Consider the following 14,767-nt stretch of genomic DNA (forward strand, 5'->3'; position numbering starts at 1 on the left):
ATTTTCATTCAATTTTCGAAAAAAAAATCCAAAAAAATTACAAAATCATAAAACCCAAAAATATGTTATGTTTTTTGTTTGAGTCTAATGTCTAATTGTAAGTTTGGTGTCAATTGCATGTTTCTGTTCTTCTTGCATTTTTTTGAATTCATGCATGTGTCTTCATTAATCTTCAAGTTGTTCTTGATGATTTCCTTGTTCTGATCTTTAAATTCTCTTGTCTTGAGTGTTTTGTTGTTTTTCATATGCATTCTCATTTTGTTAGTGTCAATGGTATACAAACTTCTAAGTTTGATGTCTTGCATGCATTGTTATTTGATTTTAGTTACATTTTGATTATTAAAAATCCAAAAAAAATTTTAATTTGTGTCTTTTCAAGTCAATAATACAGAGAATTGAAGATTCAGAACATACAGCAGAGGAATTACACAGAAAAAGTTGGGCGTTCAAAATGCCCAGTGAAAAAGGCAAACTGGCGTTTAAACGCCAGCCAGGGTGCCTGGTTGGGCGTTTAACTCCCAAAAGGGTAGTGTTTTGGGCGTTAAACGCCAGAATGGATACTATTCTGGGCGTTTAACGCCAGGATGGCACAAGAGGGAAGATTCTGTTTTTAATTCAAATTTTTTTCAGGTTTTCAAAATTTTTCAAAATCAAATCTTTTTCAAATCATATCTTTTCAATCAAATCTTTTTCAAAATCAATTTCTTTCTTTTTCAAAAATACTTGCTATCAATTAATGATTTGATTCAACATTTCAAGTATGTTGCCTTTTCTGTTGAGAAAGGTTTAATGTTTGAATCATATCTTTTCTTGTTAGCCAAGTCATTAATTTTTAAAATCAAATCTTTTTAAATTGTTTTTCAAATCATATCTTCTCAACCATATTTTTGTAAAACTATATCTTTTCAATCATATATTTTTCTCACATCTTTTTCAAAATAGTTTTCAATCATATCTTTTTGATTTCTAATTTCAAAATCTTTTTCAAAAATCACTTGATCTCTTTTCCACTTTTAGTTTTCGAAAATCATCAATCAATTTTTCAAAATGTTTTTAAAAATCTTTTACTTTATTTTCGAAAATTTCTTCCCCTCTTCTCACATCCTTCTATTTATGGACTAACACTCCTCCTTAATACACAATTCGAACTCCATCTTTCTTGATAAGTTCGAATTCTTCTACCTCTCCCTTCTATTTTTCTTTTCCTCTGACACCTCAAGGAATCTCTATACTGTGACATAGAGGATTCCATATTTTCTTGTTCTCTTCTCTTTCATATGAGCAGGAGCAAAGACAAAAGCATTCTTGTTGAGGCTGACCTTGAACCTGAAAAGACCTTGAAGCGAAAGCTAAGAGAAGCTAAGGCACAACTCTCTGTAGAGGACCTAACAGAAATCTTCAAACAAGAAGAAGACATGGCAGCCGAAAACAACAACAATGCCAACAATGCAAGGAAGGTGCTGGGTGACTTTACTGCACCTACTCCCAACTTCTATGGGAGAAGCATCTCTATCCCTGCCATTGGAGCAAACAACTTTGAGCTTAAGCCTCAATTAGTTTCTCTAATGCAACAAAATTGCAAGTTCCATGGACTTCCATTGGAAGATCCTCATCTGTTTTTAGCTGAGTTCTTGCAAATCTGTGACACTGTCAAGACTAATGGGGTTGACCCTGAAGTCTATAGACTTATGCTATTCCCTTTTGCTGTAAGAGACAGAGCTAGGATATGGTTGGACTCACAACCTAAAGAAAGCCTGAACTCTTGGGAAAAGCTAGTCAATGCCTTCTTGGCAAAGTTCTTTCCACCTCAAAAATTGAGTAAGCTTAGAGTGGAAGTCCAAACCTTTAGACAGAAGGAAGGTGAATCCTTCTATGAAGCTTGGGAAAGATACAAACAATTGATCAGAAAGTGTCCTTCTGACATGCTTTCTGAATGGAGCATCATAAGTATCTTCTATGATGGTCTGTCTGAACTGTCCAAGATGTCATTGGATAGCTCTGCTGGAGGATCTCTTCATCTAAAGAAGACGCCTGCAGAAGCTCAAGAACTCATTGAAATGGTTGCAAATAACCAATTCATGTACACTTCTGAAAGGAATCCTGTGAACAATGGGACGAATCAGAAGAAAGGAGTTCTTGAGATTGATACTCTGAATGCCATATTGGCTCAAAACAAAATATTGACTCCGCAAGTCAATATGATCTCTCAAAGTCTGTCTGGAATGCAAGCTGCACCAGGCAGTACTAAGGATGCTTCATCTGAAGAAGAAGCTTATGATCCTGAGAACCCTTTAATAGAAGAGGTGAATTACATGGGAGAACCCTATGAAAACACCTATAATTCTTCATGGAGAAATCATCCAAATCTCTCATGGAAGGATCAACAGAGACCTCAACAAGGTTTCAACAATAATAATGGTTGAAGAAACAGGTTTAGCAATGGCAAGCCTTTTCCATCATCTTCTCAGCAACAGACAGAGAATTCTAAGTAGAGCCACTCTGACTTAGTGGTGCACGAAATTGTGATCACTACTTTTCACAACTCAAATAATCCCTAGTAATGGCCCCAAAAACTTGGTGCTCAATACCATGGCATAAACACAACTTCGCACAACTAACCAGCAAGTGCACTGGGTCGTCCAAGTAATAAACCTTACGCGAGTAAGGGTCGATCCCACGGAGATTGTTGGTATGAAGCAAGCTATGGTCACCTTGTAAATCTTAGTCAGGCAGACTCAAATGGTTATAGATGAAATATGAATAAAACATAAAGATAAAGATAGAGATACTTATGTATATCATTGGTGAGAGCTTCAGATAAGCGTATGAAGATGCTTTGTCCCTTCCGTCTCTCTGCTTTCCTACTGTCTTCATCCAATCCTTCTTACTCCTTTCCATGGCAAGCTGTATGCAAGGGTTTCACCGTTGTCAGTGGCTACCTCCCATCCTCTCAGTGGAAATGTTCAACGCACCCTGTCACGGCACGGCTATCCATCTGTTGGTTCTCAATCAGGCCGGAATAGAATCCAGTGATTCTTTTGCGTCTGTCACTAACGCCCCGCCTTCAGGAGTTTGAAGCTCGTCACAGTCATTCAATCATTGAATCCTACTCAGAATACCACAGACAAGGTTTAGACCTTCCGGATTCTCTTGAATGCCGCCATCAATTCTAGCTTATACCACGAAGATTCCGGTTAAAGAATCCAAGAGATAAACATTCAAGCCTTGTTTGCTTGTAGAACGGGAGTGGTTGTCAGGCACGCGTTCATAAGTGAGAATGATGATGAGCGTCACATAATTATCACATTCATCAAGTTCTTGAGTGCGAATGAATATCTTGGAATAAGAACAAGCTGAATTGAATAGAAGAACAATAGTAATTGCATTAATACTCGAGGTACAGCAGAGCTCCACACCTTAATCTATGGTGTGTAGAAACTCCACCGTTGAAAATACATAAGAACAAGGTCTAGGCATGGCCGAATGGCCAGCCTCCCAAAGTGATCAAAAGATCTCAAGATCAAAAGATTCCAAAGATCAGAAGATGATCTAAGATCCAAAGATGAAAATACAATAGTAAAAGGTCCTATTTATAGAGAACTAGCAGCTTAAGAATGAGTAAATGACATAAAAATCCACTTCCGGGCCCACTTGGTGTGTGCTTGGGCTGAGCATTGAAGCATTTTCGTGTAGAGACTCTTCTTGGAGTTAAACGCCAGCTTTTGTGCCAGTTTGGGCGTTTAACTCCCACTTAGGTGCCAGTTCCGGCGTTTAACGCTGGGAATTTTGAAGGTGACTTTGAACGCCGGTTTGGGCCATCAAATCTTGGGTAAAGTATGGACTATCATATATTGCTGGAAAGCCCAGGATGTCTACTTTCTAACGCCATTGAAAGCGCGCCAATTGGGCTTCTGTAGCTCTAGAAAATCTACTTCGAGTGCAGGTAGGTCAGAATCCAACAGCATCTGTAGTCCTTTTCAGTCTCTGAATCAGATTTTTGCTCAGGTCCCTCAATTTCAGCCAGAAAATACCTAAAATCACAGAAAAACACACAAACTCATAGTAAAGTCCAGAAAAGTGAATTTTAACTAAAAACTAATAAAAATATACTAAAAACTAACTAAATCATACTAAAAACATACTAAAAACAATGCCAAAAAGCGTACAAATTATCCGCTCATCACAACACCAAACTTAAATTGTTGCTTGTCCCCAAGCAACTGAAAATCAAATAAGATAAAAAGAAGAGAATATGCAATGAATTCCAAAAACATCTATGAAGATCAGTATTAATTAGATGAGCGGGGCTTTTAGCTTTTTGCCTCTGAATAGTTTTGGCATCTCACTTTATCCTTTGAAATTCAGAATGATTGGCTTCTTTAGGAACTCAGAATCCAGATAGTGTTATTGATTCTCCTAGTTAAGTATGATGATTCTTGAACACAGCTACTTTACGAGTCTTGGCCATGGCCCAAAGCACTCTGTCTTCCAGTATTACCACCGGATACATACATGCCACAGACACATAATTGGGTGAAGCTTTTCAGATTGTGACTCAGCTTTGCTAAAGTCCCCAATTAGAGGTGTCCAGGGTTCTTAAGCACACTCTTTTTGCCTTGGATCACAACTTTATTTCTTTCTTTTTCTTTCTTTTTCTCTTTCTCCCTTTTTTTCGTTTTTTTTGTATTCACTGCTTTTTCTTGCTTCAAGAATCATTTTTATGATTTTTCAGATCCTCAGTAACATGTCTCCTTTTTCATCATTCTTACAAGAGCCAACATTCATGAACCACAAATTCAAAAGACATATGCACTGTTTAAGCATACATTCAGAAAACAAAAGTATTGCCACCACATCAAAATAATTAATCTGTTATAAAATCTGAAATTCATGCAATTCTTCTCTTTTTCAATTAAGAACATTTGTTTTAAGAAAGGTGATGGATTCATAGGACATTCATAACTTTAAGGCATAGACACTAAGACACTAATGATCATAAGACACAAACATGGACAAACATAAGCATAAAAATTCGAAAAACAAGAAAACAAAGAACAAGGAGATTAAAGAACGGGTCCACCTCAGTGATGGCGGCTTGTTCTTCCTCTTGAAGGTCTTATGGAGTGCTTGAGCTCTTCAATGTCTCTTCCTTGTCTTTGTTGCTCCTCTCTCATGATTCTTTGATCTTCTCTAATTTCATGGAGGAAGATGGAATGTTCTTGGTGCTCCACCCTTAGTTGTCCCATGTTGGAACTTAATTCTCCTAGGGAGGTGTTCAGTTGCTCCCAATAGTCTTGTGGAGGAAAGTGCATCCCTTGAGGCATCTCAGGGATCTCATGATGAGAGGGGTCTCTTGTTTGCTCCATCCTTTTCTTAGTGATAGGCTTATCCTCATCAATGAGGATGTCTCCTTCTATGTCCACTCCAACTGAATAACAGAGGTGACAAATAAGATGAGGAAAGGCTAACCTTGCCAAGGTAGAGGACTTGTCCGCCACCTTATAGAGTTCTTGGGCTATAACCTCATGAACTTCTACTTCTTCTCCAATCATGATGCTATGGATCATGAGGCCCGGTCTAGAGTAACTTCGCACCGGTTGCTAGTGGGAATGATTGAGCGTTGGATAAACTCCAACCATCCTCTAGCCACGGGCTTGAGGTCATGCCTTCTCAATTGAACCGGCTTCCCTCTTGAATCTCTCTTCCATTGGGCGCCCTCTTCACAAATGTCAGTGAGGACTTGGTCCAACCTTTGATCAAAGTTGACCCTTCTTGTGTAAGGATGTTCATCTCCTTGCATCATGGGCAAGTTGAATGCCATCCTTACATTTTTTGGACTAAAATCTAAGTATTTTCCCCGAACCATTGTAAGCCAATTCTTTGGGTTTGGGTTCACACTTTGATCATGGCTCTTGGTGATCCATGCATTGGCATAGAACTCTTGAACCATTAAGATTCCGACTTGTTGAATGGGGTTGGTGAGAACTTCCCAACCTCTTCTTCGAATCTCATGTCGGATCTCCGGATATTCACTCTTTTTGAGTTTGAAAGGGACCTCGGGGATCACCTTCTTCAAGGCCACAACTTCATAGAAGTGGTCTTGATGCACCCTTGAGATGAATCTCTCCATCTTCCATGACTCGGAGGTGGAAGCTTTTGCCTTCCCTTTCCTCTTTCTAGAGGTTTCTCCGGCCTTGGATGCCATAAATGGTTATGGAAAAATAAAAAGCAATGCTTTTACCACACCAAACTTAAAAGGTTTGCTCGTCCTCGAGCAAAAGAAGAAAGAATAGAGTAGAAGAAGAAGAAATGGAAGAGAGGGAGATGGCTTTGTGGTTCGGCCAAAAGGGGAAGAAGTAGTGTTTAGGGTGTGTGAAAATGAAGGAGTGAAGATGGGTTTATATTGGGGTGAAGAGAGGGGTAGGGTTCGGCCATTATGGGTAGGTTTGGGAGGGAAAGTGGTTTGAATTTAAATGGTGAGGTAGGTGGGGTTTTATGAAGGATGGATGTGAGTGGTGAAGAGAAAGATGGGATTTGATAGGTGAAGGGTTTTTGGGGAAGAGTGGTTGAGGTGATTGGTGAATGGGTGAAGAAGAGAGAGGGTGGTGGGGTAGGTGGGGATCCTGTGGGGTCCACAGATTCTTAGGTGTCAAGGAAAAGTCATCCCTGCACCAAATGGCATGCAAAAATGCGTTTTGAGCCAATTCTGGCGTTAAACACCGGGCTGGTGCCCATTTCTGGCGTTTAACGCCAAGTGCTTGCCCTTTTCTGGCGTTTAACGCCAGTCTGGTGCCCCTTTCTGGCGTTAAACGCCCAGAATGGTGCCAGACTGGGCGTTAAACGCCCATCTACTAGCCTCACTGGCGTTTAAACGCCAGCAAGTTCTCCTTCATGGTGTGCTGCTTTTCTTTCTGTTTTTGCTTTTTCAATTGATTTTGTGACTTCTCATGATCATCAACCTACAGAAAACATAAAATAACAAAGGAAAATAGATAAAATATAACATTGGGTTGCCTCCCAATAAGCGCTTCTTTAATGTCAGTAGCTTGACAGAGGGCTCTCATGGAGCCTCACAGATACTCAGAGCAATGTTGGAACCTCCCAACACCAAACTTAGAGTTTGACAGTGGGGGCTCTGTTTGACTCTGTTTTGAGAGAAGCTCTTCATGCTTCCTCTCCATGGTGACAGAGGGATATCCTTGAGCCTTAAACATAAAGGATTCTTCATTCACTTGAATGATCAATTCTCCTCTGTCAACATCAATCACAGCCTTAGCTGTGGCTAGGAAGGGTCTGCCAAGGACGATGGATTCATCCATGCATTTCTCAGTCTCTAGGACTATGAAATCAGCAGGGATGTAATGGTCTTCAATCTTTACCAGTACATCCTCTACAAGTCCATAAGCTTGTTTCTTTGAATTGTTTGCCATCTCTAGTGAGATTCTTGCAGCTTGTACCTCAGAGATCCCTAGCTTCTCCATTACAGAGAGAGGCATGAGGTTTACACTTGACCCTAAGTCACACAGAGCCTTCTTGAAGGTCATGATGCCTATGGTACAAGGTATTGAAAACTTCCCAGGATCTTGTTTCTTTTGAGGTAATTTCTGCCTAGACAAGTCATCTAGTTCTTTGGTGAGCAAAGGAGGTTTGTTCTCCCAAGTCTCATTTCCAAATAACTTGTCATTTAGCTTCATGATTGCTCCAAGGTATTTAGCAGCTTGCTCTTCAGCGACATACTCATCCTCTTCAGAGGAAGAATACTCATTAGAGCTCATGAATGGCAGAAGTAAGTCCAATGGAATTTCTATGGTCTCATTTTGAGCCTCAGATTCCCATGGTTCCTCATTAGGAAACTCATTGGAGGTCAGTGTACGCCCATTGAGGTCTTCCTCAGTGGCGTTCACTTCCTCTCCTTCCTCTCCAAATTCGGCCATGTTGATGGCCTTGCACTCTCCTTTTGGATTTTCTTCTGTATTGCTTGGAAGAGTACTAGGCGGGAGTTCAGTAATTTTCTTGCTCAGCTGTCCCACTTGTGCCTCCAAGTTTCTAATGGAGGACCTTGTTTCAGTCATGAAACTTTGAGTGGTTTTGATTAGATCAGAGACCATGGTTGCCAAGTCAGAGTGGCTCTGCTTAGAACTCTCTGTCTGTTGCTGAGAAGATGATGGAAAAGGCTTGCTATTGCTAAACCTGTTTCTTCCACCATTATTGTTGTTGAAACCTTGTTGAGGTCTCTGTTGATCCTTCCATGAGAAATTTGGATGATTTCTCCATGAAGAATTATAGGTGTTTCCATAGGGTTCTCCTAGGTAATTCACCTCTTCCATTGAAGGGTTCTCAGGATCATAAGCTTCTTCTTCAGATGAAGCATCCTTAGTACTGACTGGTGCATTTTGCATTCCAGACAGACTTTGAGAAATCAAATTGACTTGCTGAGTCAATATTTTGTTCTGAGCCAATATGGCATTCAGAGTATCAATCTCAAGAACTCCTTTCTTCTTATTTGTCCCATTGTTCACAGGATTCCTTTCAGAAGTGTACATGAATTGGTTATTTGCAACCATTTCAATTAGTTCTTGAGCCTCTGTAGGCGTCTTCTTCAGATGAAGAGATTCTCCAGCAGAGCTATGCAAAGACATCTTGGACAGTTCAGACAGACCATCATAGAAAATACCTATGATGCTCCATTCAGAAAGCATGTCAGAGGGACACTTTCTGATTAATTGTTTGTATCTTTCCCAAGCTTCATAGAGGGATTCTCCTTCCTTCTGTCTGAAGGTTTGGACTTCCACTCTAAGCTTACTCAATTTTTGAGGTGGGAAGAACTTTGCCAAGAAGGCATTGACTAGCTTTTCCCAAGAGTTCAGGCTTTCTTTAGGTTGTGAATCCAACCAAATTCTAGCTCTGTCTCTTATAGCAAAAGGGAATAGCATAAGTCTGTAGACCTCAGAGTCAACCCCATTAGTCTTGACAGTGTCACAGATTTGCAAGAACTCAGCTAGAAACTGATGAGGATCTTCCAATGGAAGTCCATGGAACTTGCAATTCTGTTGCATTAGAGAAACTAATTGAGGCTTAAGCTCAAAGTTGTTTGCTCCAATGGCAGGGATAGAGATGCTTCTTGGTGCACGAAATTGCAATCACACTTTTGCAATCCCGCACAACTAACCAGCAAGTGTACTGGGTCGTCCAAGTAATACCTTGCGTGAGCAAGGGTCGATCCCACAGAGATTGTCGGCTTGAAGCAAGCTATGGTTATCTTGTAAATCTTAGTCAGGATATCAGAAATTATCAGGATTGATTGTGAAAAGCAAAAGAACATGAAATGGTTACTTGTTTTGCAGTAATGGAGAATAGGTTGAGGTTTGGAGATGCTCCATCTTCTGAATCTCTGCTTTCCTACTGTCTTCTTCTTCAGTCACGCAAGTCTCCTTCCATGGCAAGCTGTATGTAGGGTTTCACCGTTGTCAATGGCTACCTCCCATCCTCTCATTGGAACGATTCCTAATGCCCTGTCACGGCACGGCATTCCATCTGTCGGTTCTCAATCAGGCCGGAATAGAATCCAGTGATTCTTTTGCGTCTGTCACTAACGCCCCGCCTTCAGGAGATTGAAGCACGTCACAGTCATTCAATCATTGAATCCTACTCAGAATACCACAGACAAGGTTTAGACCTTCCGGATTCTCTTGAATGCCGCCATCAGTCTAGCTTATACCACGAAGATTCCGATTAAAGAACCCAAGAGATAACTACTTAATCTAAGGTAGAACGGAGGTGGTTGTCAGTCACACGTTCATGGTTGAGAATGATGATGATTGTCACGGATCATCACATTCATCCGGATTAAGAACAAGTATTATCTTGGAATAGAAGCAAGCATAATTGAATGAGAAACAGTAGTAATTGCATTAATCCATCAAGGCACAGCAGAGCTCCTCACCCCCAACCATGGGGTTTAGAGACTCATGCTATGGAAGAAAACGTGTAAAATGTCATAAGGTCATCAAAAGGTTGCATAGGGTACTGATACAATGTCAAAAGATCCTATAAATAGTAAACTAGTGTCCTAAGGTTTACAGAAATGAGTAAATGACAGAAAAATCCACTTCCGGGCCCACTTGGTGTGTGCTTGGGCTGAGCAATGAAGGAATTTCGTGTAGAGACCTTTTCTGGAGTTAAACGCCAGTTCTCATGCCAGTTTGGGCGTTTAACTCCAAATTTTATGCCAGTCCCGGCGTTTAACGCTGGAATTTCTGTAGGTGACTTTGAGCGCCGGTTTGGGCCATCAAATCTTGAGCAAAGTATGAACTATTATATATTGCTGGAAAGCCCAGGATGTCTACTTTCCAACGCCGTTGAGAGCGCGCCAATTGGGCTTCTGTAGCTCCAGAAAATCCGCTTCGAGTTCAGGGAGGTCAGAATCCAACAGCATCTGCAGTCCTTTTTGGTCTCGGAATCAGATTTTTGCTCAGGACCCTCAATTTCAGCCAGAAAATACCTGAAATCACAGAAAAACACACAAACTCATAGTAAAGTCCAGAAAAGTGAATTTTAACTAAAAACTAATAAAAATATACTAAAAACTAACTAAATCATACTAAAAACATACTAAAAACAATGCCAAAAAGCATACAAATTATCCGCTCATCACAACACCAAACTTAAATTGTTGCTTGTCCCCAAGCAACTGAAAATCAAAATAGGATAAAAAGAAGAGAATATACTATAGACTCCAAAATATCAAGGAAACATAGCTCCAATTAGATGAGCGGGACTAGTAGCTTTTTGCCTCCGAACAGTTTTGGCATCTCACTCTATCCTTTGAGGTTCAGAATGATTGGCATCTATAAGAACTCAGAACTCAGATAGTGTTATTGATTCTCTTAATTGAGCATAATAATTCTTGAACATAGCTAGTGTATGAGTCTTGGCTGTGGCCTAAAGCACTCTGTCTTCCAGTATTACCACCGGATACATACATGCCACAGACACATAATTGGGTGAACCTTTTCAGATTGTGACTCAGCTTTGCTAAAGTCCCCAATTAGAGGTGTCCAAGGTTCTTAAGCACACTCTTGTTGCCTTGGATCACAACTTTATTTCTTTTCTTTTTCTTTTTCTTTCTTTTCTTTTTTTTTCCCCTTTTTTTTTGAATTTTTTTTTGATTGCTTTTTCTTGCTTCAAGAATCACTCTAATGATTTTTAGATCCTCAATAACATTTCTCTTTCTCCTCATTCTTTCAAGAGCCAACAATTTGTTTTAACATTCTCAAAAGAACAAATTCAAGAGACATATGCACTGTTCAAGCATTCATTCAGAAAACAAAAAGTATTGTCACCACATCAAACTAATTCAACTAGTTTCAATGATAAATTTTGGAATCCTGTACTTCTTGTTCTTTTGTGATTAAAGCATTTTTCATTTAAGAGAGGTGATGGATTCATAGGACATTCATATCTTTAAGGCATAAAAGTTCAATTTTATTAATTATGAATTAAAACAAGACTCAAAAAATAGATATAGAATGAGACTAGAAAAACGAAAAATAAAAACAAAACTCAATAAAAAAAACGAAAAACAGAGGCTCCTAATGATAGAGATTTTCACAGAGTTAGGACTCAACAACCTTGATTTTGAGAAGTGGATGCTCCCTCAACTTGAGATGAGAGCTTTTGGCGTTTCAATTCTTGGAGTTCACGCCCCTGCTTCTCTTGTTCCTTCAGCAATTTGCAGAGTATGCAGTTCTGATTCTGCTGTTCTTCCTTCAGTTGCTCCATAGTCTCTTGCAGCTTGTTAATAGATGCTTCTAGGCTGGTCCAGTAGTCAATTCTTGGGAATTCAGGGAGGAATTCCTGCGCCCTCCTCTTGATAGAGTTGTCTTGCACTTGTCCTTCCATTGACTTCTTGGTGATTGGGTGTTCAATGGGTATGAACTCATCTACTCCCATCTTCACCCCAGCCTCTTTACAGAGCAAGGAGATTAGGCTTGGGTAAGCCAATTTGGCTTCAGTGGAATTCTTATTTGCAATTGTGTAGATCTCACAAGCAATCACATGATGGACCTCCACTTCTTTTCCAAGCATAATGCAATGAATCATCACTGCCCTCTTGATGGTGACCTCAGAACGGTTGCTAGTGGGCAATATGGAATGCCCAATAAAGTCTAGCCAACCTCTTGCAATTGGCTTGAGGTCTCCCCTCTTGAGTTGGTTTGGGACACCCTTTGAATTGGTTATCCACTTAGTCCCAGGGAGGCAAATGTCCTCTAGAACTTGATCCAACCCTTTATCTACTCTCACCATCCTCCTATTGAAGGAGTCAGGATCATCTTGTAGTTGAGGTAGTTTGAAGATTTCTCTTATTTTGTCCAGATGAAAGTACATAACTTTCCCTCTGACCATGGTTCTGTAGGTATGGTAAGCAGTTCCAGTCATTCTCTGCTTATCTGTCAACCACAGATTAGAGTAGAATTCCTGAACCATGTTCCTTCCAACCTTTATTTCAGGATTGGTCAGAACTTCCCATCCTCTGTTTCGAATTTGCTCTTGGATCTCCGGATATTCATCTTCTTTCAGATCAAATTTGACTTCCGGGATCACTGACCTCAGACCCATTATTTTGTGATAATGGTCTTCATGTTCTTTGGTTAAGAACTTCTCTTGATTCCAAAGATTCTTTGGATTAGTCTCTTTCTTTCCTCTTGAGTTAGTTTGTTTTCCCTTGGGAGCCATGATCTTGATAGATCTTGGCTTAATGATCACGGAAAAGCACACCAAACTTAGAGGTTTTGCTTGTCCTCAAGCAAAAAGAAAAGAAAGAAGAGAAGAGAGAGAGAGAGGAAGAGGAAATTCGAATGGTGTGAGGAATGAGGGGTGAGAAACGTTCATTTATAGAGTGGGGGGAGGAGAATTTCGAAAACAAAAGAGAGATTTGAAAGGAGATTTGAGAAGGTATGGAAAGAAATTGAGAAAAGGGTGAGTTTTTGAGGAAGATTTGGGATTAATTTGAAATAGATTTGAAGAATGGTTTTGATTTGTGAAGATTTGAAAGTGAATGATGAAAGGTTGAAGTGCATTTATGTAGAAGAGTATGGGTAAAAAGAGGAAAGTTTGAAAAAAATTGAGTTGAAAACAAAAGTGTGGTCCCCCCACCTTTCTGGCGTTAAACGCCCAGAATGGCACCCATTCTGGCGTTTAACGCCCATATGGCACCCCTTTTGGGCGTTTAACGCCCAGCCAGGTGCCCTGGCTGGCGTTAAACGCCAGAAAACCTTCCTCACTAGGCGTTTTTCTAAACGCCCAGTGATGCTGCACACCTGGCGTTAAACGCCCAGAATGGTGCCCATTCTGGTGTTTAACGCCCAAAATGGCACCATTCCTGGCGTTAAACGCCCAGAATGGTACCCATTCTGGCGTTTAACGCCCAAAATGCCCCTTACTGGCGTTTTTTCGCCAGTAAGCTCATTTTCTCTGCTTTTTGAGCTGAATCCTTCTGTATCTCTGTGAATTCCTTCATTTTTGATATTTGCCTTTGTAAGAACTAATCATACAACCTACTAATGACTGGGTTGCCTCCCAGCAAGCGCTTCTTTACTGTCTTTAGCTGGACCTTCACTGAGAATCACTCAAGCCTCAGTTTTGAGCATCCCTGCTCAAAATTTCCTTCAAGATAATGCTTGATTCTCTGTCCATTAACAATGAACTTCTTGTCAGAATCAGTATCCTGAAGCTCAACATATCCATATGGTGACACTCCTGTAATCACATACGGACCCCTCCAACGGGATTTGAGTTTTCCTGGAAACAGTCTGAGCCTAGAGTTGAAGAGCAGAACTTTTTGTCCTGGCTCAAAGACTCTGGTTGACAACTTCTTGTCATGCCATTTCTTTGCCTTTTCCTTATAAATTTTTGCATTTTCAAAGGCATTGAGTCTGAACTCCTCTAGCTCATTTAGCTGGAGCAGTCTTTTTTCACCAGCTAACTGTGCATCCATGTTTAGGAATCTGGTTGCCCAGTAGGCTTTATGTTCCAGTTCCACAGGCAAATGACAGGCCTTCCCATACACCAGTTGGTATGGGGAGGTTCCTATAGGAGTCTTGAATGCTGTTCTGTATGCCCACAGAGCATCATCCAAGCTCTTTGCCCAATCCTTTCTTCGGGCCATCACAGTCCGTTCCAGGATTCTCTTTAGCTCTCTGTTAGAGACCTCAGCTTGCCCATTTGTCTGTGGATGATACGGAGTTGCCACTTTGTGGCTAATTCCATATCTAACCATAGCAAGGTGCAGCTGTTTATTGCAGAAATGAGTGCCCCCGTCACTGATTAGCACTCTGGGAACGCCAAATCTGCTGAAAATGTTCTTCTGGAGGAATTTCAGTACGGTCTTAGTATCATTGGTGGGTGTAGCAATCGCTTCTACCCACTTAGACACATAGTCCACTGCCACCAGAATGTAAGTGTTTGAGTATGATGGTGGGAATGGCCCCATGAAGTCAATTCCCCATACATCAAACAGTTCTATCTCTAATATCCCCTGTTGAGGCATGGCATATCCATGAGGCAGGTTACCAGCTCTTTGGCAACTGTCACAGTTACGCACAAACTCTCGGGAATCTTTATAGAGAGTAGGCCAGTAGAAGCCACATTGGAGGACTTTAGTGGCTGTTCGCTCACTTCCAAAATGTCCTCCATACTGTGATCCATGGCAGTGCCATAGGATCCTTTATGCTTCTTCTCTGGGTACACACCTGCGGATCACTCCGTC

At 40.6% G+C, this 14,767-nt stretch overlaps 1 non-coding gene across 1 annotated transcript; it reads right to left on the reverse strand.

Moving 5' to 3' along the window:
• Window positions 1-1,820: 1,820 nt before the first annotated feature.
• On the reverse strand, window positions 1,821-1,928 carry LOC112765918 (small nucleolar RNA R71). The gene has a single exon (XR_003183967.1). It is a non-coding gene; the product is annotated as a small nucleolar RNA R71 (small nucleolar RNA).
• Window positions 1,929-14,767: the final 12,839 nt, after the last annotated feature.

This window comes from Arachis hypogaea, chromosome 2 (genome assembly GCF_003086295.3).
Source record: "Arachis hypogaea cultivar Tifrunner chromosome 2, arahy.Tifrunner.gnm2.J5K5, whole genome shotgun sequence".
Classification (NCBI taxonomy): Eukaryota; Viridiplantae; Streptophyta; class Magnoliopsida; order Fabales; family Fabaceae; genus Arachis; species Arachis hypogaea.